We start from the raw sequence: 10,875 nt of genomic DNA on the forward strand, positions 1-10,875 counted from the left end.
AAAAAAAAAAAAAAAAAGGCAGGAGCTTGTAGCCATTTCTAGAATTTTATCTTTTTCCTAAGAACAATGGGAAGCCAGCAAAGGGTTTTGAAACGGAGAGTGTCAGGGTCAGATTTGAATTTTGAGATCTCTCTGGCTGAAGTGTGGAGTCTAAATGGGAGAGAAGGAGGCAGAGTGGCTGTGTGGACAGCAGGTGTATCAGGTACTTTGCGGCAATGCAGGTATAAGATGAGGAAAACAGGAGAGGGGGAGGGCAGACGCTGGCAGTGCCAATGGCCAGGCTGGGGTGGAAGTGAAAAGGACGGGAATGCCTCAGTTCAGGAGGTAGTTTGAAACTATCTAGGACAAAAGAGTGGATTGGATGGGGACAGTGATGAAGACAAGCAAGGTGTCACTGGGCAGCTCTTAGGTTTCTGACTTGCAGAACTGGATGGAGGGTAATGAAGTTCATTGAAATTAAAAAATGTTGGATGAGGCCCAATTAAAAAGGGAAGGTTCTGGATCCCCGGGTGATGATAGCTGCATGTCTGCCCTTCCCTGATCATAACACCTCTGCAGAAACCACAGCTATAGCAGAGAAGATGATGGATTAAAAAGGCACAGTTTAGTGTGGCCTTCTCTACCTGATCAAGTGCCATGCCATCCTCCCCTGGGGACATCAGCACCTGGAGAGGATCTGAGAGATTACCCAGCCCTACTTCCTAACCTGACAGGCACATGAAGAGATCTTGCCCAATGTCACAGAACAAATGAACAGGACCTCCAGGACAACGCAGAGGTTACCTTAGAGAGAAGCCCCTGGAGAGCCCCCAGCCAGCAGTCACTCAGCAAACCTGCCCAGCACCTTGCCAGGTGCCACCGATCAAAGACGAGCAAGTCTCGGGGCTTACGATGACCCCCAGGAAGGGTCAGAGATGTGTTCCTAGGGTCACCCCTGAGCTGAGCTTTGAAGAATGATGGGGGGAGGGGGGGTGGAGGGGGAGGTCAGAGTTTCCAGGGAGAAGAAATGGCAGGACAGAAAGTAGCAGGCTGTAAGCAGTTTAGGTCCTTGGTGCCCCTACTTCCTTCTTCTCCCCCGTACCTCTACCCCAATACCCTTCTTAACATAATCCCCACAAGAAGTTCAAGCTTTGGAAAACACGGCTAAGAAGAGCATTTGCTTCTCTGCAGGCAACTCCCACTTCCTGGCCAGGAAACACGGACTCTCCTGGGGTTGGTTGGGCAGAGTCCGATGACCTTTGTCAGAAGTAGGCATGGGGTAGGAGTCATTATGATGGGGGAAATATAGCAAGAACAGAACACCAGTGGACATCTCAATATATTATCCTCCCCCAAGTGTTCTAGGAAATCCATCTTGACTGCAGTATGGAGAATGTGTTGGGAAGAGGTGTGGGGGTTGTTTAGGAGACAGAGCAGCTGGATGGAGGGTCCGGACTAGGGAATGCCAACATTTTTCTGTGGGCAGTGTGCAGACATTTGAGCAGGCCAGCAACATCAAATCATCCTATGTAATTTGCCACCCTCTTGCCCTCCACGGGGGGCTACATCGACCCAAATAAGGTGCCAAATTAGAAAAGCATAAACCTGGAAGGCAAGGGGAAAAGTAGACTGGTTTCCACTCCAACAGAAGCTGAGGACCTGAAGCTTTCTCTTCTCTGAGTTCTGCAAACCCAGACCTCAGGCCCTTGTGGGTCCATGGGGAAGAACTGGCTCAGCCAACCTCTCAGCTCCTTCACTTCGGGGGAGTGAAAGGGGTGTCAGTTTAGCAAGAGTGAGCAGGTTTTGTTCTGACCTAATAACACTTGAAGTCGGTACAGAGGAGGGACTCTCAGGATGAAAATAACGATGTGACAGCAGATGTCAAAGCCTGGCCCTCAGCTAACCAGAAGGCTGTTGGCTGCCTCCACCAAATGTCCTTGCTACATTCAATCCCTACCTGCTGTCTCTCTCCTCACCCCCTACACACACACACACACACACCCCTGTGCACACACACGGACACACATATACATGCATGCGCGCTCTCTCGCTCATTTAGGGAGGTTAAGGAGGTCATTGTGCCCATCCCCTCCCTCCGCAAAGCCTTTGCTCCCAACAGAAGCCAAATGTCCCTCCCCTGTCCAGCCTACTTCACCACCCACCTCCTTTCTTCACCTCCTATGGGTTCTCACACCGTGAGGAAAATTTAAGACCCCTTCACAAAAAGATATGGGCCCCCACTTTAGCAAATGGGGGGTGGCCGTGTAGAATGGCTTAGGGGTCAGGACCAGCCATTCCACAAAGCTGACAGAAAGCACCAATGCCTCATGGGTCCCCGGCCCCTGAGATACATTTGCCCCCAGGGACACGGCACTAGGATTCTTTGGGGATTGATCACCAATGTTTCCCATCTTTGGCTTCTAGGAACCCACTCAGGAGTACAGTTCTTTTTTCTCAAAGACCAGGCAAAAATGAGTTTCTGGAGACTGAGCTGTTGAGCCCGCTGGACACATTCTTAGGAGTGAACACCCCAGGGTCCTGGCAATCAATCCCCCCATCACCAAGGCTGGGCCGGCCTTTAGCAGGCTCGAGTGTAATTTAGGGCTGTGCTTATTACAGGCTCAGACCTTGTTTGATGCACTGGAGTGGAAAAAAGTTCCCTCTCTGCATGTGGCCGTGTCCTGTGTGTCTGTCGTATCTTTAACAATGTAAACATCAGAAACAGATGGGGAAATCCAAGCCAGTGCCAGGCCAAACAGGGCTCACTGCAGACAATGCACCATGGTGCCAAGACAAATACGCTCTGTGGATATCACTAATTTATAGTGCACTGGAACCAAGCAAAACAAATAACAATTAAGGCCCAGAAATCTTAAAATGAATAACCTTTCTGTACACAAACTCAATGCCACTATTAAAAGGCCATCAACTGCGATGAATATATGAAACATAACAATGAAATCCTTCTTATGTGAATAATTACTGAATAATTACCAGGAAAGGGGGCATTTCTCTAGTTTGCAGAGTCTGTGGATTTTGCACGCTAAGCTTGGCTTTGGAAGAGCACATAGACACTTTGAAATGCCTTCACAGACTTCATGTCACCATGATAATATCGCAAGGGGTAGGGGTTGGGTATGGCAGGCCCTCACGTCCCCATTTTCCAGATAGGACAACCGTGGCATCAACTGATAAAGAGAATAACCCTGTCACAGCGCTCTGATGGACAAAACAGGGTCTAAATGGACAAAACTTTAGCCCAGAGTTCTTTCCACTGCTGTACACAGTCCTCCTTTACCCTCACCTGCAACCCCCACTATATATCTTAACCAGGCAAGCAGGTATCAGAAACCTCTTAGACACAGAATGCACAAAGCAGAGGTACAGCCGGCACACAGCCATGGCAATGCCCAGGTATCCTTCCAAGCCTTCACTCACCATCTTTTCACCAGCTGAGGCTGGTGCCTTAATGGAGTGAAGATGACCAATGCAGTCACAACTAGGCGCAACCAGCTTCAGCCGAATGGCTTCATATTTCAACCAGGGATAAGCCTCCCTTAGGGAGTCATGGCTCAGTGCAGGGATTGGAAAGAAGAATCCGCCTGAAAACATAGCCAATCCCCTCTCTGCTTGTGGTGTCCGCCCAATGAATCACTCACTTTATCTAGGCACAGCCCAGCAGCAATGCTGCCCATCTTGTGGGGATCTATACCCTGGGGATCTGGTTCCCTTAGGAGAAGGGTCCCCAGACTGCATAGCCACATGGATCCTGAGAGTCACTGACAAGCACAGTAATTTTGATCTTGCCCCCATCTGATTCACAGAAAACTTAAAACACTGATTTTTTTTATGTTTATTTCTGGGGGGGGGGGGGGGGGCAGGAACAGAGAGAGAGGGAAACATAGAATCCGCAGCAGGCTCCAGGCTCTGAGCTGTCAACACAGATCCCAAAGCAGGGCTCAAATCCATGAATGGTGAGATCATGACCTCAGCCGAAGTTAGATGCTTAACCAACTGAGCCACCCCGGTGCCTCTAAAACACTGATCATTTTAACTGTGGTGAAACCTAGGGAAAACAGGAACAATAATGACTTAAGGAAGCTTAGGGAAACAGGTACAATTATAAACTCTCAGGAGGAGGGAAAATTGATGTAATATGTTTAAAGGTGATTTGGCAATTTCAATTAAAACATATTAGGGCAGGGCACTTGGGTGGCTCAGTCAGTTAAGCATCCAACTCTTGATTTTGGCTCAGGTCACGATCCCACGGTCATGGGATCGAGCCTGGCATCAGGCTCCATATTGAGCATGGAGTCTGCTTAAGATTCTCTCTCTCTCCTCCTGCCCCTCTCGCCCACTTATGCGCTCTCTTTGTCTAAAATTTTAAAAAATTTGTTCATTCGTTCATTCATTCATTCATTAAAATTTTTAAAAATAATATACTCAAGTACTACTTGTGTAATTTAAAAACTATATTAGGCACCATTAGCCAAAAGCTGTTAACTGTCACTGGGGGAGTGCTAGAGTTGTTCCTAAAACACTTCCTCATCAGTGGAGGTGCTAAAGAGCTGGACAGGCTGAGTGTGGGTGCAGGTGACCCTGTGCTGTTTCGTTTCTTGCTTGCCAGTCACAATATCCATGCTGGTGGAGAGGAGAAGAAATAGCCCATTTACAAAGTACCTATTAGATGCCAGGCATGGTCCCATCAATTGTTTCCATAATCCTCATAATAATGGTGGACCAATCATAATGGTCCAAAGAGTAGGGACTTGTCCGTTCAGCTAATCTACATCTGACTCCAAGGTCTCTGTTCCTTCTGCTATAACATGTTGGGGATAGTCAGGTTCTTCCTTGTTTGGAGCGCCCCCTGGGACCAAGCAGAGCAGGGATGCCATCATAGTGTCGGTGGGAGGAGAGAGAAGAAAACGTCTACCTGGGGCAGATAAAAGGAGGAAGAGGATGACGATAGACAGGAGAGATACAAGAGAGATGGGGGGATGGCCAGGAATGTTGGCAGGGGGCCTGGTGACTGAACATCACTGGAGCCATGACAGTGAGCATGGTGCTGATGGTGAAGCCACCAGGCTGGTGGTAAAGAGAGTCCTGGTGAAGGTGGGTGATGGGAAGCAGGAGCCTTTTTCTCATCAGCACATCCAGGTGCCTCTAAGGCTAGGCAGGTGGAGGATGTGGCGGCAAAGGTACTGATGGGCTCTGAGCTGAAGACAATAAGGTGACGGTGGGGGGTGGGGGTGACAGTGGAAGTAGGTTTTTTGGGCAGAAGAGAACGTCCCCCCAACAGGGAGAAGAGAAGGAAGAGGAGGAAAAAGGAGGAGAGTGAGAGTCTCTGCCAAGCTCTTGAGAGTGCCAGGCAAGCAGTTCTTTATAGAAATTCCATAAATAAAAATGTAGCAAGCCAGTTCCTCAAATCAGTCATTTTCTCAGGCCTTTCTGTGTGCATTGGTTCCTTGTCTTGGAACATCCCCCATCTCTCCCCTCCCAGGGGCTCCTCATCCTTCCAGACTCAGCTAAAATGCCCCCTCCCAACCACCCAGAGAAGCTTTCCTGTCTGCACTAAGATGCCACCCCAGCCTCTCCCCCTCTCTCCTACATATCACTCAGAAGGTGGGGCACATTTTTAAATTATTGATTCCCTTTTCCTTTTGCTAATTACCAATCACAGTGGTTCCTAAACTTCATATTGGGGAGGAGGGGCACATAGATCAAGTTGGTTTTATTTATCATATCCCCAGCACCCAGCAATGTGTCAGGCACAAAGTTGGTGCTCAATAATTGTTTGAAAGGTGGATGGATGAAGAAAGAAAGAAGGGAGGGAGAGAGGGGAAGGGGCAAGAGGAAGAGAGGGAGAGAGGAGAGGTAGAGGGAGGAAGGAAGGAAGGAAGGAAGGAAGGAAGGAAGGAGGGGAGGAAGAAGGGAGGAAAGAGGGAGTTAGGATATACCACTTCAGTTCTCTGTTACCCAAGGGCAAAGGGGTACCCAAGCAGGGAAAGAAAATGTCCCTGAACGTTTCTTCCAGCAGTAACCTACTCCAAAGTAAGATTCTCAGTTTGGAAGCCTAGGCTGCAAGCCTGCACTAAATTGATTCTCCACTGGCTCTATCCACACCCAATCTCTCCTCCATTACTCAGGATAGTGAAGAACTGGCTGGAATTTGCATGTTGGATTCCGCATGTGCCTCTGAAATATGATTCAGTTCTCCTGAGAGCCGCTAGACTACACTCTAAGCTGGCTTCATAGAGTATTTATAACTGCCAAAACAACTTATTTCAAAAATAAACATGGTATTTTTAGCCCAATGTTGCTGATAACCTGCTTTGTAAAGTCACACACTCGGCTCAGAATCAGCAATATGTCTCCGGTCAGCCCCAGTTGCCAGAGTCATCTTCAGTCACTGGATGGACAGGACCAAGGCCTGGCCATCATCTCTAGATTGTCCATTACCCAGGATGGGCCGAGAAGCCTGGTTAGCCCACCTTGGAAGGCAGGGTTCACTCTCTGCCCCCTTCCCTCCCATGTTTTTGGACCCCCTCTGTAGGTGGCCACAGTGAGAATGGCAAAAGGGAAACAAGTGTGTGCATGAAGGGGGTGGGGATAACTCAAATGCCACTTTGGCAGATGCCAAGGGCAGCCCAAGAACAGAGGTGCGAAAAGAAGGCAGAAGGGAAGGAAACGGACAAAAGGCTCCAGCATGGCCAGAGGAGTTCGATCACCAGGGGTGTAGAGGACGCCCCTGGGGTCTTCTGACCTTGGATCCAAAGCCTGTACACCTGAGACAGAGGTTTCTGGAAAGGGAAGCTTCAGTCTCCAATTCTCTTCAGTTCTTACCAACATTTTCCTCTCCCGCTGCTGCTGCTCTGTGATCAAGATTTTGGAGAAGCAAGTGTGGTAGAGAGATTATGCAAAAGCATCAGCATCAGACAGATTAGGCTTAAACTCCAGCTCGGCCCCCTAATAGCTGTGTGATCTTGGGCAACTTAATCAATCTCTCTTCATCTCAGGTTCCTCAACTATGAACTATGGAAAATAGTAGTACCTGACTTCCAAGGAGGTTGGAAGAATGAAATACTAATATTTATAAAGTGCCTGCCACATAGTAGGAATAAATGGGGACTCTTGTTTTCATTACCCTTTGGCCCCCTATCCCCAGTCCCTTTTATTATAAGTTCAGGGACAGGGTGGTTGAAGTCTGGACAAGGACTGCAAGAGGAGGGATGGACGCAAGAACTGTTGTTTGAGAGAGATCAACAGGACTGATGAGGACAACCGGGTCAAGCACCTAAGGCTGTGGTTTCGAATCCCACCTCTACCGTTTCCTAACTACGTGGCTATGGCAAGTGTATTAGTTTCCTATAGCTGCTATAACAAATGACCACAGATTCAGTGGCTTAACACAACACAAATATATTCCCTTACAGTTCTGGAAGAAAGAAGTCCAAACCCAGTTTCCCTGACTAAAATCAAGATCTTGGCAAGGCTAGTTCCCTCTGAAGGCTCAGGGGGAAATCCATTTCCTGGCCTTTTTCAGTTTCTTTCTTTTTTTTTTTAAATATGGAACGCTTCACGAATTTGCGTGTCATCCTTGCGCAGGGGCCATGCTAATCTTCTCTGTATCGTTCCAATTTTAGTATATGTGCTGCCGAAGCGAGCACCTTTTTCAGTTTCTAGTGGCCAGCTGTAGTCCTTGGCTTGTGGCCTCCTCTTCCTCTATCTTCAAAGAACATCATTCCAATCTCTCCTCTGTCATCACAGCACCTTGTCCTCTGACTCTGACCCTCCTTTTCCCCTCTCATAAGAACCCTTGTGATTACACTGGGCTCACCTGGACAATCCAAGATGATCTCACCATCTCAAGAATTTTAATTAATCACATCTACAAAGTCCCTTTTGCCATATAAGACAATATTCACAGGTTCCAGAGACCAGGACATGGACTTGGCCGGGGGGGGGGGGGGGATTATTCAGCCTACCACTGTCGGTGAATTAATTTCTCTGAGACCTGTGGTCTCTACCTGTAAAAAGGAAATTATACCTATTATGATGGTTAATTTTACATGTCAACCTGGTATTTGGTCAAACATAGTCTAAATGTCACTGGGAAGGTATTTTTTTCAAGGAGATTAACATTCAAATCAGTAGACTTTGAGTAAAGCAAATTGCCCTCCATAATATGAGTGAGAATCATCCAATCAGTCAAAAACCTCAAGAGAGGGGTACCTGGGTGGCTCAGAGAGTTAAGCGTCAGACTCTTGATTTCAGCTCAGGTCATGATCTCACAGTTCATGAGATTGAGCCCGACTTCTGGCTCTGTGCTGACAGCATGGAGCCTGCTTTGGATTCTCTCTCTCCCTCTCTCTCTCTGCCTCTCTCTCTCACTCTCTTTCTGTCTCAAAATAAAAAAACTTAAACATTTTTTTAAAAAAAACTTCAAGAGAAAAAAAAAGACTGGAGCACCTGGGTGGCTCAGTCGGTTAGGTATCTGACTTTGGCTCAGGTCATGGTCTCACGGTTCACAAGTTTGAGTCCTGCGTCGGGCTCTGCTTCTGATTCTGTGTCTCCCTCTCTCTCTGCCCCTCCCCTGTTCATGCTCTGTCTCTCAAAAATAAATAAACATTAAAAAAAAATGTTTTTAAGAGCAAAAAAGACTGATTTCCCCTGACAAAGAAGGAGTTCTGCCTCCAGACCGCCTTTGGATTCTGGCTGCAACATTAGCCATTCCCTGGGTCTCCAGCCTGCCAGCCTATCCTACAAATCTTGGACTTGTTAGCCTCCACAAATATAAGCCCTGATTCCTTCTAAAGTAAATTATGTATGTGTGTATATATGTGTGTATATATATGTATGTGTATATACACATACATGTGTATGTGTATGTCTGTATGTATACACATCCTATTGTTTCTGCTTCTCTGGAGAACCCTGCCTAATATACCTACCTTTGAGGCATTCTTGTCCAGCTTAAATGACATGAAATATGTACAGTGTTCAACACAGTGCCCAGCACACGAAGATTAATAGACATTAATTGCGGTGGCTGTGCCTTTTTTTAACACAAAGAAAAGATGCCTCCCACTGTGAGTTATGATTATGCCACACTGGACATAGGGTTAGGTGTGGAAGGAAGACGAACCAAGATCAGGTCTAATGGCTCTTTAGAAACTTCCCTATAACCTGGAATGGAAACTCCTCAGGGCACTTCCTGTGGTCCGCTCTTTATCCTAAATTAGGGTTGCGCCCTGAGGGAGTCATTTCCTATGAAGAAAAGATGAGTTGAGAGCTCTGAACAAGCCACCACCCCTGGATATGGCCTGCAGCCTCCATGCTATAGACATGGTCCTGGGAATGGAGACAAGAAGCCAACAAAGCCAGAGAGCTTTGCCTGAAAGGAAATGTCCTGAAGTCCTGCCTCTCATCACCTGGTGGGGGCAGCACTAAGTACCAAGCCTGCCAACCTCAGAGATGAAGGCGACCTCCCACATGATCAATCCATTTCTTTGCTGACCCAGTGAATGAGACAGAAGGAGGAAAGGAGGGCATGGGAAAAGAAAGTCCCAGCATCCATGTGTGGGCAGTGCTACAGTTGGCGATGCCTATACTCAAGACGTACTCAGAACATCACACTACAAAACTGGTCAGAGTTATCCTACCGCTGACATTTAAAGAGGAAACTTGTTCAAAGATCAACAGGGACACACCTTCAGGCATACTCTTTGGGTTTTCATATTTTAACAGCAACTCAGCTTGGAAGGTACCACAAGTCTCCCTTTCAGTGGGAGTCACAGAAGTTCAAGTTCACTGAGCTGTGGCAGGCAACGGTGTCTTAAGTTCAAACAGTGTGGCAATTTGCATGGTAATTTACATTGCAACCCTTCGTCCCCCTGTCATCCCCAAGAAGCCCTCCCAAAAGTTGAAGGAAAGCAGCTCAAATGTTTACAGCCTGCTTGACACACTGTGACTTCACCCCTCCCCTTGCCAGACAGAAGGAGAGGGGACAGAGGGTGTGGGTTTTATTGTGCAGGCTGGCATTCTTTGACATCGTTCAGTAGAAAGACTGGAATAAAGACAGAGTTAAGTCTTACATCTGCATTGTAAGGAAACCTAACATCAGAAACTATTTGTGATTAGCTAGACGTTAACCTTTCAAGTAGTAATAAAAATGATGTGTTCCATTGGTATAATGCTCTTCGCTTTCCAAAATATATTTTCATTTATTGTCTCTGACAGAGAAAAGAAAGTTCTATATTAGAAGTGTTATGGACTGAATGCTTGTGTGTCTCTCCCAAATTTCATATGTAGAAGCCTCAACCCCCAGAGTGATGGTATTTGGAGGTGGGGCCTTTGGGAGGTGTAGATGAGATCATGAGGGTGACGTCCTCCAGATGGAGTTATTGCCCTTGTAAGAGGAGACCACAGTGCTGGCTCGCTCTCCCCCACCCTCTCTCTACTCCATGTGAGGATATGGCAAGAAAGCAGCCATCTGCAAGCCAGGAAGAGAGCCTTCACCAAGAGCTTCACCATACTGGCACCCTGACCTTGGACTTCCAGCCACTAAAAGTGTAAAAAATAAATGCCTGTTGTTTTAGCCACCCAGTCTGTGGTAGCTCAAAAACCCATGGTTCTGATCTCAAATTTTAACATATCCAATTATCTTATTTAGCCCAAATAAGCAGATTTTTAGCTATTTAGAGCCTGCCTGCTCTGCATAGCCAACATCTGCTAGCCATAGATAAGATAAGCCCCGAGGCTATAAAGACCCCCAGCCACTGCTGCTTTGGGGAGCTCTCTGACACAGGCCAGGCTGCTGAGTGACATCATCTAGATACCTAAACCACCCCCAATCCCCCAGTCCCCCCAACCCCTCTCTAAGTAGTGACTCCCATG

General features: G+C 47.2%; 1 non-coding gene across 1 annotated transcript; it reads right to left on the reverse strand.

The window, feature by feature from the left end:
* Positions 1-7,539: 7,539 nt before the first annotated feature.
* LOC125912049 (U6 spliceosomal RNA) lies at positions 7,540-7,646 on the reverse strand. The gene has a single exon (XR_007454600.1). It is a non-coding gene; the product is annotated as a U6 spliceosomal RNA (small nuclear RNA).
* Positions 7,647-10,875: the final 3,229 nt, after the last annotated feature.

Source organism: Panthera uncia (assembly GCF_023721935.1).
Source record: "Panthera uncia isolate 11264 chromosome C1 unlocalized genomic scaffold, Puncia_PCG_1.0 HiC_scaffold_3, whole genome shotgun sequence".
Classification (NCBI taxonomy): domain Eukaryota; kingdom Metazoa; phylum Chordata; class Mammalia; order Carnivora; family Felidae; genus Panthera; species Panthera uncia.